The 21,918-nt window shown below is 38.7% G+C and overlaps 1 pseudogene; it reads right to left on the reverse strand.

The window, feature by feature from the left end:
• Positions 1–7,741: 7,741 nt before the first annotated feature.
• The window catches only part of LOC127230750 (pumilio homolog 3-like), a 42,986-nt pseudogene continuing 28,809 nt past the window's right edge, over positions 7,742–21,918 (reverse strand).

Below are 21,918 nucleotides of genomic sequence, written 5' to 3' on the forward strand. Positions count from 1 at the left end.
AATGATCTCTACTTCTATTCTAGTTCTCCATTCATGTTGTCACAAATGACAATTTACTGTTTTTACTGTGGAATACTGTGCATGTGTACTTCATATTTACTTATTCATATACAACTTCGTGTATACCTACATGGTGGTTTGAATGAAAATGGCCCCCATACGGAGTAGCACTCTTAGAGGGTATGGCTTTGTTGGAGTAGGTGTGGCCTTGTTGGAGCAAGTGCCATTTTGTGTGTATGTGTGTGTGTGTGGGGGGGGTGGTGAGCTTTGAGGTCTCCTGTGCTCAAGCTATACTCAGTATAGCAAACAGTTGTTTTTGCTGCCTACAGATCAAGCTGTAAAGCTCTCAGCTCCTTCTCCAGCACCATGTCTGCCTACACACCTCCATGAAAATAATGAACTAAAATTCTGAAACTGTAAGTCATCACCAATTAAATGTTTTTCCTGTCATGGCAGTGGTGTCTCTTCACAGCAACAGAAACCCTAACAAAGACAACCTATGTTGTTTCCATGTCTTGGTAATTGAGGAATAGCTCTGCAGTGAGCTTGATAGTGGAGATGCCTCCTCAACACTGCTGATTCTTGGCTAAATTTACAAGTAAACCCAAATTCCTAAACTTTACTGAGTATTATTGCACAGACAAGGGAAATAGAAACTAAATTGAGAAATTAACTATAATCCTATTTAATTCTATTTTAGACAGAAAATTCAAATTGTCCACTTAAGATCCAGCTTTAGGAGCTGATTTACCTTGCAGTTTCTGAAAAACATTAGCAATGTTTGAAGTCTCCAGAGCCCAATCATTTAACCTCCCACAAAAGTTACTATAAAAACTTCATTCTACACATCACTGCCTGCCCAGATCTATGGGATTGTGTAGACTGAGCTGGCTTCCCGAGTCACAACAGAACACAGTGTAGAAGGAAACTTTCTGGAAGCAGCATTCCTTTGTAACCTGCATCAGTGTCCCTGAACATGACTGAGTCTCTTTGGGAAAGATCAGAAAAGAAACTGCAACCAGAGGCCAGTGTTGAGCTGAATATGGAAGGTTTTGCCTGCTGTGCTAAATTACATTTCTTAGCTACATTGAAAATTTGTTCCTTTAGGACCCAGTGCCTTAGTAGCCTTGAACCTCGTTTTTCTCAATGTCCGGTCATGGTCAAAAAGGAACTGCAGTTGCTCATTATGGATCATGTGTACACATCTCAGCAAGGAAATATCCATCTTTGTCCTCCCTATCAGACATCACAAGGTTAACATGGAAAATGCTACCTGAGTGTTAATCGTGTACGGAAACTGCTGCTGAGCAGAAAGGGGTGGAGAGGAGTATGAGTAACTGAGAAAGTGGGTTCCCTTGCTAGAATAGACATGGAAAGGGAATCGATAGACTGAAATGCATATCCTTGCAATTTCAAGTGAGAGAGGGTGACAGCTTACATCCTTCCTAGGACACAATCAGTATTCACACTACTCTCATCTCACTTTCTTATGCTCCCAGCACTTTTAACCACCTATGGTCTGGGAGCACTTCTGTTGGCTAAAAACAAGAACTTTACCAGTGATGTTCTTTGGGTTTGCCATGTAAAAGGAAAGACATATTACTACAAAAAGGCATTATAGTTTTATGCACAGAGGACATGGTTTTTGCTTTTACTCCTATTACTAGGGACATGCACAAAGATCTTCTACAAGACAAGTCCTCATAACTGAAGCTTAGATTTTTTTTTATATATGCCACTATTTTTTTTCACATAAAACATTTTAAGTGGAAGACTTTTTAACTTTCGTTATATACTCAATGTACAAAAATATATAATATTCTTTACTTCTACATGACTAAGAACCTTTACCTCATAAGACAGCAGTTCTTACTTCCAGAACAAAACACGATGCCTTCTGATCAACTATACAATTCATTCAGTGTGCTCTCCCACACACATGCTCTCACTTTTGTTCTCACAGGGTAACTATTGAACTGTAGACGAAGGAATATACAGAGAAGAAATGCATGCATTGCTTGTACAGACTACCACCTTGAATATATTTATGGAGAACAAGTGATGTTTTGAAACCTGCATATTTTGGAATGATTACATTAAGTGAATGAATATATCTATCACCTCATACATTTCTCTCTTACTGCCAATTCTTAGACTTGCTTTATAGCAGGCAGGACCATATCCTTTGTGTCCTGATGTGAGAAATTATGTTGGGTGTTTAGGCTCATCTTAGGCACTTCAGGGGAGTATTTTGGACACTGAATAAGGTTATCGTCAAAGAAATCCCTCCAGTGCAACTTTACACTAAATTAGACAACTCTGAGAGGCTTATGTTCTGAAAAGTCCACTGGTATTTTATCATTCTGGAAACCTACTGGGCGCATGATTTACCTAACAGTTCTGTTTTGCTTTCTGGGGAAAATACATTGCTCTCCAATGCTGTCAATTCACCTGAGGTACCAATCACTGTGTCCCCAACAAAATTTTTCAAAATCAAAGGAGCCAGGCTTTTCCTGGAGACTTCAGTCATGTCCTCCTCCCATTATTTTACCTTCTCTAATCTTGAAAATACTGTTTATTTCATCAGGAAAGTATCTCACCATAGCCACTATGGTCCAAATATATATGTATGTATGTATGTATGTATGTATGTATGTATGTATGTATTTCAGTCTTCAAATATCTTCTATTGGAAGGCCATGCATGACCTTCATTTATTGTGTTTGAAATCACTGTACAGTTATTTTTGTGAAAACATTGCATTTTCTAGTAAAAAAAAAAAAAAACCCTAAAAATTATTTCAGGAATGTAGAGAAATATGCAACTTAAACAGCGAAAGAAGGGCACCATGATCACTTCTGCACTGCAGTCATCTCTGCATTTCCAGTGTTTCTTAAATAACTGTCTTGTCTGGGAACACACAATATAAAGAGCAATCATGAAAAACAGACATTTACATATACTTCCAAAGTTTTATTGAGAATGCCCTGTTGGCATTGGATAGCCAATCATAGGTGCAGCAGCTGTGGTAGCAGGATTACGTATGCCTGTTGGTTCATAGCATTGTGCATATTTGCAACATTACTTCCATATTGCTGAGTGTTACCATAACAGCTCTGACAAGTCCCTGTTGGATTACCAGTCCTAAAACTGGTCTGTATACCAGCAGATACAAAATTACTTCCAAAGCTCCCATTGGTGTAATTTGTAGCACTGTAAACACCATTCTGAGTTTTAGCCCCAAAATCTCTCTTAAGCAGACTAGAATAACCTCTGTCATAATTTTCCCTGTCTCTACAGGTATTAAATCCAACCCTTTTGCCCACAGAGTATCTGTTGCAATGATCATCCTTCATGACTCCTCTACCCCTGGAATGAGCTGAACCTCTGTCTTCGACTAACTGAATTATATTATTATTATAAGGTCATGAAAAAAATATATATTCGACCTTCTGAGTCTGTGTAGCATTGGTTGTATGTGCATGATTTCAGTGCTGACCATTTGGTATTGATTATCCAATTAGGGGTTCATCCCTGGAGAAGACTAATTCTTCCTCAGAATTCCTTAGTTGACTGCAGCTCTTTGTCTGAGGATGGGATTTGCCCTTCCACATTAGCATGTCTATGAGGATATCATTGTTGGGGTCTCCTTTAGGCAGCCATATTGTTTCATTATTATAGGCATAGCTTCTCTGTTATTTTAGAAGAGCTAACAGCAGACTCCCCAGTCCTCTGGCTCTTACAATCTTTCTGGCCCCTTTTCCACTATTTTCTTTAATCCTTAGATACAGTAATCATACTACTGATATATCTGTTACCATTGGGAACCTCATCATCAGTTGTTCTCTGTGTATTGACCAGTTGTGATTTTAAGTGATGGTCTGATCTGGCACAAAGGGTAGCTTTTTTGATGAGGACTGAGAGCCGCATTTATCTGTGTGATAGGATGGATATTTATAGTGCTGTTGGGAATTATACTGGTCTAATAAAGGGGAGAAAGTAGGTTCTCTACGATTCATGACCTCATTCATTAGTCCCAGGTAATTGGATAGGTTTCTAGTATCAGGTTTCCCTTCTGTTAAGTGGGCCTTAAATCCAATTAAATAGCTGTTGGTTACTAGCAAACTATGCATGCCAAGATAGTATCTTTAGGGATATCTTGTCATGCTGGTCACTGCTGTGGTTCACAGGCATCACAGTCAAGTAAGACTATTGAGTGCTTCTTCCTTCAGCAGCTTTCAGGGCAACTTCAGGGACTAAGGAAGCTAGCTCTGGAGGATAGGGCTTTAAGCTCATATACAGCTCAATTTGAATTCTGCATATGAAGTACATTGTCTTCAGCAATAGGAACTTGTCTTTCACCTCTGAGAGGCAACCTAGAGCAAAAGGCCATTGCCTTTGTTGTTTTGGGAGTCTCTTTGTTTGTTTGTTTGTTTGTATGTTTGTTTTAATTTGCAACAAGCTTATTTTACATGTCAATCCCAATTCCCTCACCCTCCCCTCCTCCACTGTCCCCCTCCCAACCTCCATTCTGTCCCCTTTCTGCTTCCCAGGGAGGGTGAGGCCTTCCATGGGGAGTCTTCAAAATCTGTCATATAATTTGGAGCAGAGCCTAGGCCCTCCCCCATGTGTCTAGGCTGAAAGAGTATCCCTCTATGTAGAATGGGCTTCCAAAGTCCATTTGTATACTAAGGATACATACTGATCCACTACCAGAGGCCCCATAGACTGCCCAGTCCTCCTAACTAACACCCATGTTCAGGGGTTCTGGGTCACTCCTATGTTGGTCTCCTAGCTATCAGTCTGGTGTCCATGAGCTCCCACTTGTTCAAGTCAGCTGCTTCTATGGGTTTCTCCAGCCTGGTCTTGACCTCTTTGCTCATCACTCCTCCCTCTCTGCAACTGGATTCCAGGAGTTTGGCTCAGTTTTTAGCTATGGGTGTCTGCTTCTGCTTCCATCAGCTACTGGATGAAGGCTCTAGCATGGCATATAAGGTAGTCATCAATCTCATTGTCGGGAAGGGAATTTAAGGTAGCCTCTCCACTATTGCCTAGATTGTTAGTTGGAGTCATCCTTGTAGATCTCTGGACATTTCCCTAGTGCCAGATTTCTCTTTATACCTATAATAGTTCCCTGTATTATGGTATCTATTTTCTTGCTCTCCTCTATTCTTTCCATGCCTCAATTTTCCTGCTCCCTCATGCCCTCCTCTCCCCTCTTCTTCTCCCCTTCTCTTTCTCCTAACTCCCTCTCCCCTCGCCCCATGCTCCCAATTTGCTCAGGAGATCGTGTTCTTTACCCCTTCTCTGGGGGACCATGTATGTCCCTCTTAGGGTCCTCCTTGTTTCCTAGCTTTGCTGGTGGTGTGGATTGTAGGATTGTAATCCTTTGCTCTATGTCTAAAGTCCATTCATGAGTGAGTAAAACCATGTTTCTCTTTTTGTGTCTGGTTACCTCACTCAGGATGGTTTCTTCTAGTTCCATCCATTTGCCTGTGAATTTCAAAATTCTATTGTTTCTTTTCCTGCTGAGTAGTACTCCATTGTGTAAACATACCACATTTTCTCCATCCATTCTTCACCTACAATTCCAAAAGAGGTTTCTCATACATGGTCCAGGTTTTTTCTTAAATTGTCTATGACTCTTGAAGGGATTATTTTCTGCCCACGTATGACTATATGTGCACACACACACTTATATATAATTTTAGGTAAATATAAAATAATTCCTTAAAGCTTTTTCAAATATCCTTTGTGTTCTTTGTGTTATTTGTTCCTCTTCATATCTTCTCCCATGTTAACCTCCCTCCATGCTTCACAATTAAAGTGGTCCTCCCCATTTTCCCTTGTCTTCATGTCACCAGCATCCTGCTATTCCCTTCTCTACATCCATCCCAATGGTATTTTTTTTTTACTTGTTTATTCAAGATTCTTATCTCTGTTATAAAGATGGAAATTTTCCTTTTTCTGTACTTTATCTTTCATGCATGGCAGAACAAAACAGACATCTTTCACTGCAGTTTCAATGATGAGGCAGAAATAACTGGGAATATACATACTTTACTATCAAAGAATTACACCAATATACATGAACTCTTCTGCAGGGACTGCTGAACGCAAATGATATGTTTTCCTGATGGTGTAAGAACCTTCTTATCCTGAGTGGCAATTCTCTGCAAATGCCTTTTGGTCTCCTTGCTTCTGCTTCCTCCATCAGACTGTCAGTCATTACTCCTATGTTTATTGGTTTATTGCCACTTCCAACATTTTCTTATCCTGTTTTTCAGTTTGTACTACTATGAGCTTAGTTTGCCTACTATGAGTTTGCCTACTATGAATAATCAAGCTTGTTAAAAATTGCCTGCTAAAGAAACTCATTAAAATCATGGTCCTCAGAGGTAGTTAAGCACATGCCTTTATAAGCATGATGTTAGCCTTGAAAGATTTTTTTTTCTTAGTTCTGACTATGGATTGCATTCCCAAGGGTGGAATTGTCAGAAAGTCCACCTCTGAATAAGAAGTTCATTGAGCTATTTCAAAGCATTACATTTATCATTCTACTTCTTTTAAAAAAAAAAAAGAATGACAAATAAAGCTTTGTAAGTTAAACCATGGACATCACATGGGAATCAAAGCCCAGTAGTTTCTTTCCATACATGTCTACAAAAGGCAAGCCCTTCACTAGGAAGAAGTAGATTATTCTTTCCCTGTGTTTTCATCAAATAAAGTGTAAATTTAGCTTTCTTTCCCATGAGAACATTGACTTCACTTACTCAGGATTTAGAGAGCTTACTCTGCTTCCACTGTGGAGGTTCCAATCACGTACTTTCAACTGTGAGAGACCTAACCATAAACTGTGCCCCAAAAACAGGAAAACATTTCCTTATAATTGCTTGAAAGGACTACAAACTAGGCCAGAATAAGAATATAAGGCAGTTAGATCCTCCAGACAATTAATACATTGAAATAACTACCTTTTACAGCAGTTACTCACACTCAGCATCCTGGTCCCTGAGAGGAACAACACTTTCTTTCACAGATGAAGTCTTTAACTCCTTGATGTTCAATCTATCAGCAGTAAACATGCTGCTGGTGACTAGCAACCAAGGACCAGCCATACAGAGCCAATTCAATAACCCTCAGAAAACCCCAGAAACATGTTAGGAAGTCTCTGGCCCTGGTTTCCACAAGCAAAGACATTTTGCATTAGTTCCCTGGAACAAGAACTCTGTTTACCTACTCTTTGTTTAATTTTGTTTCTCTCTCTCTCTCTCTCTCTCTCTCTCTCTCTCTCTCTCTCTCTCTCTCTCTCTCTTTAACCTCTCATCTATTAGTAGAAGAAATGTTTTTATTCTAGGAGATAAGGGATCAAATTTACTCCTGTTACACAAATAAAGCCCCCATTAACCTCAGTCTGTGCACCCTCCTCTGCAAGGTAGTATTCGCATCTGCTGTCTGTTCTCTACAATAGCTGCATAGCCCATCTCCTATAATAGGCCTTGTCTCTTATGTTGGACACTGAAAAAAAGTATTTCACGGAACTGATGTGAATAGTCAATTAATTCATTCATTTCTTTTTTCCCCCTTTTTAGAAAGGTCCTTTTATAAAAAAAAACACATTCTACACATGTATTTTTATACATGCATATAGTTTCAAAATTATGAGTATGGTGGATCCTGGCCTTCACTGGGAAACAGGTTCCAGCTTGTTTGAACTGTCAACACCTATGCACTCATCTTTTTAAACAAAGTTTCTTTTTTTAAAATCTGTAAGAATCAGGCTCTTCAGTACACCTTTGACTTCATTTACAACTTCCTGGTCACAACTCTGAAAAAAGCCTGAAGAAAATAATTATAACTTGACTGATACTGGCCCAGGAGTTCAGGTTTTTCATGCCGGCATGCCCTGAAAGTATTTTTGCAAAAACATTCTTCTCTTCCATTTTCTTTCATCTTTTTATCTTGCTCTATTAACCATTTGAGAACTAGATGTCATGTAGGATGCTTAGTGACACAAATCTCTCCATTCTTGCTACTGAATGTAGTTCTGCTATGGCTAAACTGGTGAGGGTGTCCATGGAGGATGGACATCTCCAGTAATAGAATCCAGGGTATCAGACACCAGCGCACATATAGACTGATTAGCACTGCCTCCTGAGAATGTCTTTGCAGGTAGCTTAGCAATGCTGGGGAGATGGATTCCAAGATCCCACATGGTGGGCCACAGTGTCATTCTTACTATGTGCATTGCCATCACCTTTCTTCAGAACCTTGATGACCCCTCATGTACAGCATGTGGGAAGGATCTCTGGAACTCAGCAAGTACAATAAGACTTTCCTTCCGTGTTTGTCATTTACAATGTTAGATGAAGACCTGATGATTTCTGATATGATTATATGATACACAAGCTTAGTACCACCAACGCAGTCAAATGCTAACAGAAGAACCAAATGAGAGTATTGGTCATTAGCTACCTGTTCAACGCACTTCATCACTGTTTCCACAGTCGCTTTCCTACCCTTGAGTATACCATGGCACAGACAGTGGATGACAACAAAGGCACAATCAGGTGTGGGGGGCGGGGTGGGGGGGAAAATATATCACTGCTTCCTGAATGACTTCAATTTGTTCTGATTGTAGTTCTGAGGGGTGTAAGGATTTAAAAAAAAAAAAAAAAAAAAAAAAAAAAAAAAAGTCCAAGAATAAATTCACAAGCCACTGACTGAGTGCTTAATTTGCGGCCGTTGAAGTCAATATCTGCTTCATTTCATCCATAACGAGCTCTAATTTTTCCCGCTGTACCTCTAGCACCTTGGCCAGAGTTGGTTGGTCTGCTGGCTTTGTAGAGTTGGAACGTGTTCCTGTAGAGCTCCCCTGTCAGCAGGCTCCTCTGGTCCAAAATGGCTTCATTGCTGTGCATTCATTCTCCACAACCGCTGCTGTCTCCGAACCCCACAGCATCTTCCTCACAGCACCCTGCTACTAGGGAGAAAAATTTAAACAATATTCCTGGGATAGTTGGCTTTACTTAATTTAACCAAATCTCCTCACAATTCGTCAAAACCCTGCATCCTCTGCTCTTTGTTACCCCGCTGAGTGAAGCGCAGGATCACAGGTATCTGACCTGTGCAAAGGCATGGTTTTTATTTCCCTTTGAATCAGCTTCTGCAAATCACTCATCAGCTTTACTGTTCTTTTCTTTCCTTTGTCACAGTCTTTTCTTCTGCTCTATTGCTTCGAACCACGATGTCACTGTTCATCTTCTCACAGAGCTCCTGCCCTGCTTCGGCTCTTCCTCTGTTGAACGTCATCCCACGTGGGTTTCTTGACTGCTGACTCATCTCATTTGTTTACTGTCTGGCTAGAATGTTCTCTTCCTGTTGAATTGACTTGTGCCCCATAATTTATTGTTCGGTCCTCTGCCCTCTTGTGGCTTGTCCTTGAAGTGCTCCACAATTTTGTTGCCAGGTTTTGTGGCACCTTTTAAGTACTAAGTAATTTAAAGCTCAGCTTCCTCAACTTTCCTTGGGATGTCTTTAAAGAGCTAGAATCAAAGTTTTTATGAAATATATTTCCTTCTTGTGAGATCTTTGGACTCTTTCCTATGATTTCTTTTCCTTTTGACTTTTATCATAGCAACTGGCGCACATGGGACAGAAGACCTAATTCACTCTTTTTTCGCTCTTTTTTTTTTTTTTTTGACAAAAACATCTATACACTTAGTACTGGATTAATAAACTAATACTGCCCTTCCCTATAGTATTTACTACTGAATAAGATATAACACAAAATTTAGTAGCTTAAAAGAATAAAAACTAATATTGCTTGGGGTTTTTTTTTTTTTTTTGGATCAGGTATTTTAATATGTCCCTTGTTGATTTATAATACAATGGAAAATATAGTTTGATAAATTCTCAGTTATGTTGTGTTGTGATAAATACTGCCCACACATAGACCCAGCCAGAGAGGAGTACGATATGCATGGACATGTGGGCTGCAAGGATCATAGAAATGGCAGGAAGCTCTTGGAGAGAAGGCATATAGCCTTGGGGGGGTATGGCAGTGATGAACGTGAGCCTCCCATTTTCTGGGATCAGGGAGTATAACTGAATGAGGCAATAGAAGCTATACTCCACAGCCTACCACCATGTTTGCACTAAGTTCACCGCTCCTAAGTAGTGGTGATCTGAGTCAGGGGTTATAAGAATACTCCCAGGAGATGTGGATCTCTCTAAAGGACAATTTTGATATGACTCTTTGGTATGCCTATCACACTTCCTTAAGACTGTTTTGAAGTCTAATATGCTTCTACCTGTCTCCTTTCTGCACCCCCCCTTCTTTTTGAGAGTTGACCAACATTGATGTCTAGAAGCTCTCTTAATCTCAGCCATCTTTCTCTCTATTTTCTCTCATAGATATTGTCTCTGACAAATTCACTACATATTTAACCTAGTTGTGGTATTGATTTACCAGTGAACCTAGACTAACACTAGAGAAAGTAGACTCTCTACAATAACCTTGTTGAAACCACTTTATTAGGAAAAAGATAGTATATAGTTCTACTAAAAATGGCCTTGATCAAGTAGATGTTTTACTAGATGTACCATCACTTAACGATATATAGTCCTTTATCTGCATCCATGTTTCTGTTGAATAATTCCAGCAGACTACCCTTTATTACCTTTACTTATAGCATAATATTACAAATATTTTTCTAGATAAGTGAGATATAAGCTATAATAACTATTTACAGGGGGTTGCAAAAATTCATTTATATAACATTGGGAACATAATTATTAAAATAAAAAGTTAAAATTTCAGAGAGTTATAACAAATTAATGCATAGTCATTCTACATATCTTTTGAAATGATACATCAATATAGTCACCCATTGCTCAATGACAAAGATGTTTTCTAAGAAAGGTGTCACTGAGTGGCTTGCCATATGTCAATGTATGCACTTAAGCCAGCCTAGGCATTCTGGACCAATCACTTGACACAGGCCCTTGATGCAAGCAAGGGGCATGGCAACTACAAATATGTTAAATGGCTTGTGTAATGGAACTCACTGCTTTAAAGTAAACATTTTGTAAGTAGAAATATAGTCTAAATAATGACTAGTAGTATAGTATCATGAACATATAAACAAGTGTCCTTGATTTCCTACATCAAAAATATTCTTAGTCTCTGTACACATAGTCAATAGATGCGCACATGTCTTCGTTTCTCCCAAATCAGTGTAGTGAGATATATACCCCAACATACATATTCAGGACCTATTGCTAGTGAGGCAACAAGAGCAAATGGCAAGAACTACAAATCAGTTCCCAGTCCTTCTTATAAGCACATTGCCAAGCTCTCTTGTCGCTGGATTTCAGTTGTCTTGTAAAGGGAGATGAAAGGAAAAAGCAAGCCCCCTACCACCCTATCCCACCCCCACCTTTGTCTCTCTGTCATAGAAGCATGTTTTGGAATGACAACCTCTCCATAATTCAACCTTCTACAGAAATAGCTCTGCCTTAGCATTGCCTGCCTTAACTTGAGTCCTCCAGACAGCCCATTGTCCATTTAATCCTCCAGAATTAGAACCTTCCTGCTCTCTCTATTCTCTGAATTATTTCATTGTCCTTTATTAGCTCCTTGTAGCAAATAGTACAAAATCCACATCTTCTCTGGTTGAAGTGTCCAAGGTAGTTTCTGCCTACCCAAGTCAATCCAAACTGCAAAAGGCAATCTCCTCCAGTTTATCAAACCCTACTAACAGACTGCCAGGGATTTCTGTCATGTCATTGCACTTATGGACCTTTATATAATCCCATGAAAGTTAACCAACCACATGGTGCAAATAATGCATAACTGCATTTCACCAGCTAATCATAAGCAGGTGCATGCTAGTTCAGCACATCTGAGGATTAGTCCTTCTTCTTTGTCCAATTAAGGAACCACTAGTCAAACAGTAGAAATAATGCAAAAGGAATATGACTTCCAGCAACAAAGAGATTAATTGTGAAATCTGTTTTAGTTCTATTTGATGAACAGAATAATCTCAAACATGTAAAGTTCCTTTGACTAACCGTATCCTTAAATAAGGAATGTTCTCCTTTCTATTCTTTGTGCGTGCGATACCTGTGCCAGAAGCTTGCTCTATTAGCCAAGGCTGTCTTAGTGTTTTTTTTACTGTGAACCAGTATTGTATAACCAACCTTTTCCTTGTGTCTCCCCATTTCCTTGTGTCTCCCCTTTTCCTCCTACACAGTCTCAAACAATTGCATATGAGTGTGCTAAGCACTTAGAAGGACAACTGATGGCAATTGGAGGACCCTGTCACTGCATATGCTCATCATCTCTGTAGAGGTAGGAAAAGGGGAACTTGAATTCTTCATAAGAAATGGTCTACTTAGGGAGACCACTGAGGTTCAAAACCTAGTTCCTCACAAACCAGCTGCCTGACAGAGCACATTATTCTACCCCTGAACCTCTACTTAAAACAATCAAGAAAATAATACTTACCTCATAAAACTGCAAGGGGAATCAAATGAGTTTATTCCTACAAATTATTTATAAAAAAGCACTTGACCCTATAAAAAAGGGCTCGGGCTCAGCAGAGAAATATATTCTAGGAAGCAACACACACACACACACACACACACACACTTCCGAGAACCATAGGAATTCCTGACAAACTGGAAAACCCTAACACAAAACAAAATAAAAAACCTACCTTTGCTTTTAATGGTATTACACAGCATATAAACAAGGACTATACAATTTATATAAATATATAATAAAATAGATTTTGAAGAGCAACATATGCTTCTGGGGGGGCAGGAGAGACCATAAAAGTGGTTTTGCATTTACATATGTAAGCCACATTCAGAAAAGTTAAAAAGTCTTTTATGTTATCAGCTTTCTTTGGAAGAAAAATTGTCCTTGAGGCAGCTGCATCTGCAGACCCCCCCCCTTGTTAAATGTCAAAACTCCATAGCAATTATGTTATTATAAGGTAAAATAGATGGTGTCAAATATGCTTGCTTCCTGAAGCACTGTTTAATCTACTTCAATAACCTTTTTAAAGATTAAGATGAAAATTGGTATTTTAGTGTAGTCTGTTTCAGAAATTTTAGATAATTTAAAGTTGCTAAATCATTCTGTTAAAGGTTAAATTTCAACAAATATTGAAAAAACAAAAAGTTGTCATCACAGCCTAGTAACTTGAATGTTCAAACTCAGGTCCACTAATTACTTAAACTACTAAATATCTCTTTTGAAATACAACATTCAGAGCTGTACTCTTCTCAGAACATATTTTTCTGATGAATGACAGCACTTAAGCACTTAGGGCTTGATGATACGTATCCTTGTGTGGAGACTTCACACAAGTCTCACTCAGAAGCTTCCAAGTTCCCCTGAGACACACATCAGCAGCTTAGCCCATCTGGAAGTTGTAAATGTATCTTGTACTTGAAAGGTGAGTCTGGGAACAGGCATTTTTGACAAGGGCTTTATAAAGCCTACAATTATTTTAAAAATAATTTTTGTTAACATTTCTCTGCTATAACCACTTGTGTTATACTTATTCTTCATAATGATCATTTATGGTTACAGGCTGTGGCTCAAGATGACCAAAGAATGAGTCACTGTAAAAAGTAAGGCATTAAAAATCTATTTACCTTTTTTTTTTTAATGGGGGTCTCATGTTGCTTTATACTGGCCTTGAACTCACTATGCAGCATGTGAAAACAAGGGATTCATTGAATATATCAACCTCCCAAGTTTGTGGTTAATTTGTATGATGCTGCAGCTGGAAACCATGCTTTGTACATGCTAAGCATGATTTTCATAAAGTGAGCCTATCCCCAGTTCCTCTTTTTGTTCTTTTTTTTTTCCTGGAAGATATTATGATTACAAACTTTGGAACCCAATAGCCCTTATTAGCTGTGTGACCCTGAACAAATTACTCAGCAACTCTGAGATTTACTTTCATGCTCTTTCATAGTGGAACAAGGCAAAATTACATGAAATATGGTTTAGAAGGTACTTGGAAGAGTACTTGACTTGTCAAATATTAATTTTTTTCTACTCTTACATTGTTTTGTGGGGCCAGGAAAGTGGCTCAGAAGCAAAGTGCCAAGCCTGACAACCTGAGTTCAATTCTCAGGCCCACATGAAAAAAGAAGAGAACCTAAACCCACAATCTCTGACCTCCACATATGTCCCCATGCACTAAAAATATACATACATACATACATACATACATACATACATACATACATTGTTAACCAATGACTGTTACCACATCATTATGTCATAGTTTTTAATCATTGATCTGTTGGTGAAATTTTTTAGGCTAAGTGCATCCTACAAAATAAATTTTATGTTGCTATGGCCTCTCTTTCTTCAGTAAATGCTGAATAGCAACAGTTAGCACCCATTATGGATGTCAAGAGACAATGCCACTGGACCTGTCAGAAGCAGTTATGTCTCATTTTTAAAAACCCCAAACCATTTTAAATGTCATATTCTGTAGGTCTTTGAAAGGTTTTATGAATACCTATCCATTTGAAATATATCTCTGTATATCTAGAAAACCTAACTAACTTAACTGTAAGTTTTGACTATTATAGGTAACTATCTATAATCTTTACTAAATTATACATTACATTTTTAAATGAGCTATATAAACACAATACCTAAACAAGAGGAGAAATATATATATCACAAAATTGACCTTAAATTAGTATCAATAAATAAAAATCCATTCCAAACAAAATATTCATATCTATACTATAATCCCCTTTTTACCTTTAAAGAGATTGCTTGTGGTCATTAAACATATATAACCAACCCCATATAAATGAAAACAAACATTTATAGACAATATTTGGGAATTTAGGCATCTTTCTTTCCAAACTGCTTCCTTCTGGTAGGGTGCACTGTCATGGGGATCCTAAGAAGACACAGAAATCCTGGCTGTAGTGGTCTACAAGGCTGCCTTGTCCAATCTCTTTTGAATGTTGGATCACCTGGGACAATGTTTCTGGGGGGTCTTGCTTGATTCAACCATGTTAGCCTGGAATGAATCCACAGCTTTTCATTTCTGTGGAAACAAAAAGTCCAAGCTGCAGGTTTTCCCACCAGCCTGGTCCCATTGCCCCGCCAGCCCCAAATAATACTCAGAGACGCTATCTTAGATATAAAGCTGTTGGTCTGTTACTAGTGTTTCTTATTGGCTAGCTCTGTCTTAAATATTAACCCATTTATATTAATCTTAGTATTTCCACATAGTCTTATCTTACTGGAAAGAAGGTTTGGAGATCTTCACTCTTGGTCCTACATTTTGGATCTCCTCCTACCTCTTCCAGAATCCTCCTTGTCTCCTAGTCATGCCTATCTTGCTTTCCTATTGGCCAACAGTGCTTTATTCATTAACCAATAAGAGAAACATATTTACAGAATGACATCTCCCATCAGACCTGCAGCTAAGAAGATTCAGGAAGGTCTTGGGTTGCAGCCTCTCAAATTTCAATATCTGTATTTTATAATGTTATTGTTTTGGGGAAGAAAATGCAACCAGAGACTGTACATATTTTCCCCAGAGAAAATGGTAAAGAAAAAATATAAAATCATTAGACCATATGAAGCACTGACAAAAGGAACAGAAACAAAAACTTAAGTGGACTAAATTATAAACAAAGCTAAGGGGTGGAGGTCAGGGAATCTCTAAATATAGGAATGAGGGACTGATTCATGTGCCACATTAACTGGAAACTGTGTATATGTATGACACATTGAGGCTGAATCATTGAGTATGTTGGGTAATGCACCAGAGGTGGAGAAAATAAATCAAGATTTGACCATTAAGGACTCCTGTTAGAAGTCTTAGAGCTTAAATTTATTCTTTAGCATGGATCAAAAAAGTATTTAGTATTTGAAACTCACGAGATTACAAGAAATGTTCTTGTGTTTTAGAAACAAAGTAGATGATAGAGCATCACACCTTTTCAAAATGAGACCGAGTGTGTTCCAGGTGGATTGGCCAAAGTCAGCTTTGTCTCTGGTTTATCACTTCCAGGGAGAATAGCAGAGCATGTAAGAATCAAGACACTCCGATGTGCACTGGCTACCCATTGGTCCACCACTCTCAATATATCTTCCCATCCAGGTCTAAGGTACATTTTCTTCAAACTAATTCCATCACTACTCTGAAAATAGGCCCGGACCCCATGAGTGGAACAAGAGACACTGAAAATGTCAGGTCCCATGTAAAGGTTACTCAGCTGGACGTATCTTACTCCAGCATGCCCCGCCTTGCTTGACAGGAGAATTGAAAAGGTTGCCAATGCCTGTTAGACAATCTTACTGGAAAAGTCCTTTTATCTCTTTTAGCAACAAGATCACAGGAAGCTGAAGGTCTGGGTTTTCAATAGAAGATGAAGGTCCACTTCATCTTAAGTTTAAAACACAGAGGATCATAGTGCCACAATAGAAACAGGCAGATCCTGGGACAGAACAAGCCACTGTATTTCCCAGAGGGAATCATGCAAGTGTAATTGTTTGTGGGAGCTTTGATAGGCTCACCTATACTATCATGTGGGACGCTCCTTTAATACTGAAACCTCTGGTTCTTTAACACTCAAGGATAAGAGTCTTAACACATTTATGTAGTCAAAATAGTGGCATTCAGAGACATCCTGTTTGTGTTACATGTAGGTAAAATTGGCTGAACTTTCTACTTTTAAACTGATCAGCCATCATCATGATGGGAGTGTCAGATTTTGTTACAGCAAATGCCCTCCAAAAGGACTCGATGCCATCCATTTTCAATATCCTTGCAGGAAGAGTGACTTCAGTGGTCCTGTGGATGTGACTGTTTTGCTGATGAGAGTGATGAGAGTGTCCATTCAGAAAAGTCAGTGGATTTATCAGGGTTATTCAACTCTAAGTCCTTAGGATCTTCTGTCATTAGATTGAGTAATAGCTGCAGTAGCTGTAAGTGAAAACAGTCTTTTCATGAATAATCACTTCATCGAAAAGGAAAGGTTAAGGGGAGATATCAGAGATTGTATTTCGGTATAGGAGTTATCCTCAGCTTCTGCCCACTTTAGACTAATACACACTAAAGAGAATTTTACAACTTCTATGTGCTGCAAAAACAAGCAAGACTAATGACTAGAAAATGGGAAAAGTCCCTAAATAATGTTTATTTTAAGAATTTCTAATTGTAACAAAGTTGTCTCTAACAACTTTGAAATTAATGATTCCACAAATTACAAGGACAAAAATAATTAGAAAATTAACTTAGAGGCCAAATCTGAAGGAAAATGGATGGCACATACATCTTTGAAGTCTTAAATAGTTCTAAAAAAACACTTCAGCATGACTAACATAAGGAAGCTGGATGTGGGACAGCATCATTTAAACAGGAGTGTGTTTTATGGCAATTAGCACTGTTGTCATATGTCTTTATAGTGAATCTGGAAACAAAAGCATCAGCCATTCTGTGGAAATTAAGCATAGCTCATAAATAACATTGGTCTCATAATAGATTGTGCTAAGCTAGATAAATACAGAATAATTTCCATGTAGATGCTGACTTGCTGCTGGCACTAAAGTATTGTAAAAATGTGTTCTATAAAGGAATAAATGTGCAAGGTCCATGTAAAAAGCCTCATTATCGATTGGTTTAATAGTTTCACTGACTTCAGAATTAGCCTGTTCTTTGGCTCACACCCAAGAAATTTACAATGATGAGAGAGGCAGGTACACCCTACAGTAAGAACATGCATGAAACACAACATTCAAAGAAGAGGAAGACATTGAGGCTTTCATCGGTGGGGTGAGAAAGTGTGACAGCTGACCCCTGAAATCCACAGCAATTCCGCTGAAAGAGTTTTCCATTCCTTGAGAGAACCGTGTCTCCAGACACTCGCCAGACTCCTTCCCTTCTCAGAGTAGACAGGCACTTCTTTTGTGAGTCTTTGATTCTACTTCAAGGAAGCTGTGCCCTTCACATGCCTTGGCTCCATCTATGAGCACACATATGTATGATTTGAATTCTTCAGGACTTGAATGCTTATACATTTCAAATAATTTATATTATAAAATTAAACTTTTTTGTCTGCCTCACATTCTTACTTTGGAGACTGAGTACTTCATGTAAAGATAAGTTAACATGGCTCCAATGTCATTTTAAATTAGATTTGGTACAATATCATTAAAGGATTTAGCTAATAAGGCTCTGTTTACAGTGAAAATAACCTCTACTGAACAAGGAAAACATTAAGCCTTCTGCAGAATATCTCAGTTAATATTATAATCTATGCCCACATAAGATGACACTATTCTTATGCCAAAATGCTTGAAATCTTATGCTGTTGTCCCAGGTATGTCACTCAACTTGAAGGACTTTTGGGAACAATCAAAAAATAAATTAAAGTCCATGTAATTTCTAGTTAAATTATGAGAGAGACCATAAAAACACAAAAATGGAAACTAAAATATATCTGCTTTTTCAGATGATTCAGGATACTTGCCCACAGTTGACCATACCTACAGTGAGCTGCACCCGTGCACATCAATCATTAACCAAGACAATGCCCACAACAGACTTGTCTACTTTCAAACTGATAGAGTCATTTTCTCAACCGAGGTTTCTCTTCCCGGATCACTCCAGCTCATTTCAAGTTGACAGAAAACTAATCAGCACGCCATGACAAACTGCACTCTCTCAGACACTGGGGACATGGCTCAGTGGCTAAGAGTGCATACTGCTCTTCCACAGGACCCAAGTCTGGGCCCCAACATCTACATGTTGTGTCTCACAACACCCAGAACTGCAGCTGCAGAGATCTCTAAAGCCTCTAACTTTTACAGGCACCAGAACTCCCACGTACATATCCACACTATACACACAGATAAAAATAAACAAATGTTTAGCTCGGTGCCCCAATTTTTAATTGAATTATTTGGTGTTTTGGTGACTAGCTTCTCGCGTTCTTTGTATATTTTGGAAATCACAAATGTGGGGTTGGTCAAGATCTTTTCCCAGTCTGTGGGCTGCCATTTTGTCTTGTTGACTCTGTCTTTTGCCTTAAAGAAGCTTCTCAGTTTCAGAAGGTCCCATTTATTAACTGCCAATCTTAGTATCCAAGCTACTGGCATTATGTCCAGGAAGCGGTCTCCTGTGCCAATTCTTTCAAGGGTACCTCCCACTTTCTCTTCTAAGAGATTCAGTGTGGCTGGATTTATGTTAAGGTCTTTGATCCATTCAGACTCAAGTTTTATGCATGGTGATATGTATGGATCTATTTGCAATCTTTTACATGTCCGCATCCAGAACTAAACAGAGAATTCTCAAAAGAGGGATATAAAATGGCTGAAAGACACTTAAGAAATTGTTCTATATCCTTAGCCATCAGGAAAATGCAAATCAAAACAAAAATGCAAAACAAAAATACCGTCTTATAACCCTCAGAATGGCTAAAATGAAAAACACCAAAGACAGTTTATACTAGAAAGGATATGGAGAAAGAGGAATGTTCTACCATTGCTGGTGAGAGTACAAACTGGTACAGCCAGTTTGGAAGTCAGTATGGTGGTTCCTCAGGAAAATGGGACTCAGTCTACCACAAGATCTGGTAATTCCACTTTTAGGCATATACCCAAAAGATGCACATTCATGCCAGAAAGACATCAGTTCAATGCTCATAGCAGCATTATTTGTAATATCAAGAACATGGAAGCAACTTAGATGCCCCTCAACTGAAGAATGGATACAGAAAATGTGGTACATTTACATAATGGAATAATACTCAGAGGGAAAAAAAAAACAATGGAATCTTGAAATTTGCAGGCAAATGGATGGAACTAGAAGAAATCATCCCGAGTAAGGGAACCCAATCACAGAAAGGCAAACATGGTATATACTCACTCATATACAGATATTAGAAATAGAGCAAAGGTTTACCAGAATACAATCCACACCCCCCAGAGTAGCTAGGAAATGAGGAGAACTTTAAGAGAGACATGCATGGTCCTCTGGTGAAAGGGAAAGGGACAAGAGCTCCTGAATAAATTGGCAGCATTGAAGGGAGAAGAAGGAGGGAGGAAGAGAGGGAGGGGAAAGAGGAGGGGAGAAGAAAAGTGTGAGGAGAACATGAGGGATCAGGAAAACTGAATGGGGAGATGAATAGAGGAGAGCAAGAAAAAAGGCACATCAATAGAGGGAGCCATTATAGGGTTAGAGAAATCTGGCACCAGGGAATTATACAGAGGTCCACAAGAATGACTCTAAACTAGGAATCGAAGCAACAGCGGAGAGGCTACTTTAAATGCCCCTATAATGAAAATGATGACAACCTTAAATGCCATCCTAGAGCCTTCATCCAGTAGCTCATAGAAGCAGAAGCAGAGATCCACAGTTAATCACTGAGCCAAATTCCTTTTATACAGATTTAGAGATGGAAGAGTGACAAACAAAAGGGTCAAGACCACACTGGGAAAGCCCACAGAAACATCTGACCTGAGAAAGTGGCAACTTATGGACCCAAGTCTGACAGCTAGAGAACCAACATATGACCAAACCAGGCCCTCTGAACATGGGTGTCAGCTAGGAGGCCTGGGCAGTCTATGGGACCTCTGGCAATGGAACCAGAATGTATCCCTAGTGCATGATCTGACTTTGAGAGCCCATTTCCACTAAGGGATACTCTCTTAGCCTAGAGACACAGAGGAGGACCTAGGCTCTACCCGAAATAACTTGACAGATTTTTATGATCTCTCATGGAAAGCCTCACACTCCCTGGGGAGTGGTTAGGGGATGGGATGGGGGTGTTGGTGGAGGGCATGGAAGGGAGAGGGAACTGGGATTGATATGTAAAATAAAAAATAAATATTAATAAAATAAATGTTAAAAATAAATAAAAATAAAACCTTCAAGTTTATCTTAAGGTATTTTATCTATTGAAATATCAACATTGTATTCTTTTTGATGATTATACTTGCCACATGTTTTAAGAAACCACATCTACACCCCAAATAAACATATATACACACACATGCCAGCACACAATGAACTCTCTGTGCCTATGGATTCCCTGTCCAATAATAAACCATATCCTCTGGGAGGATTACATAGTTCATATGCAAATCTTTTATTTGGGAAAAAACACCCAGGTTTTGTTACTCACAGTAAGTAATATAGAGGAATCCTAAAGTTGGTTACAAATATTCCTACAACTATAAAGAGAAGAGTGTGGCGTGTGTGTGTGTGCATGTGTGTTGTGTACTGACCAGTATAATACTATTACTTTAGTAAATGTTATTTATCTTCTTGCAAAAAAAGATAGTTTCCAAATAAGAAAAATATTTGCAACAATTAGCACTGAAAATTAATATATGAAAGTGCTGAATCTTCTTAGCCAGAACAAAGCATGCAGATATTGAATAAATTAGGGTACACGAGCATTTAAAAGCATTTCAAAGCTCAATGAAAAGTGTAAAAATTAGTCCCTCAGAGCCAAACATAAGTAAGCAAATGATAAAAAAAAATCATGGGCCCAGAACCTGTCTGAAGCCAGGTATACAGAAAAATTAGACATCTGGCCTGGACATCTTGTTAAACCATGTATGCACTGTGCTCAGATAGTCTCTGCCCTCCATGAATGGTTTAGACATAAACAGTTCATTTGTCCAGCAGAAAAACAACAAGCAAATCTCCCAGTTCCTGCTGCTCATCTGGAAGGAGTATTCAGAGCTGCTCTTGAGGACCAAAATCCTGTGATGTAGTTTTTACCAACTCATTCCTGAGCTGTCTCTGTACTTTGGAAAGAGCTCATCACTAATGACATAAACTTTTGTCAAACCTCCCTAAAAGAAATGACTTGTCTTCTTTATTCTGCTAGCAGATTCAATTATTA

The sequence above is a fragment of the Phodopus roborovskii genome, unplaced genomic scaffold (genome assembly GCF_943737965.1).
Source record: "Phodopus roborovskii unplaced genomic scaffold, PHOROB, whole genome shotgun sequence".
In the NCBI taxonomy this organism is placed as follows: Eukaryota; Metazoa; Chordata; class Mammalia; order Rodentia; family Cricetidae; genus Phodopus; species Phodopus roborovskii.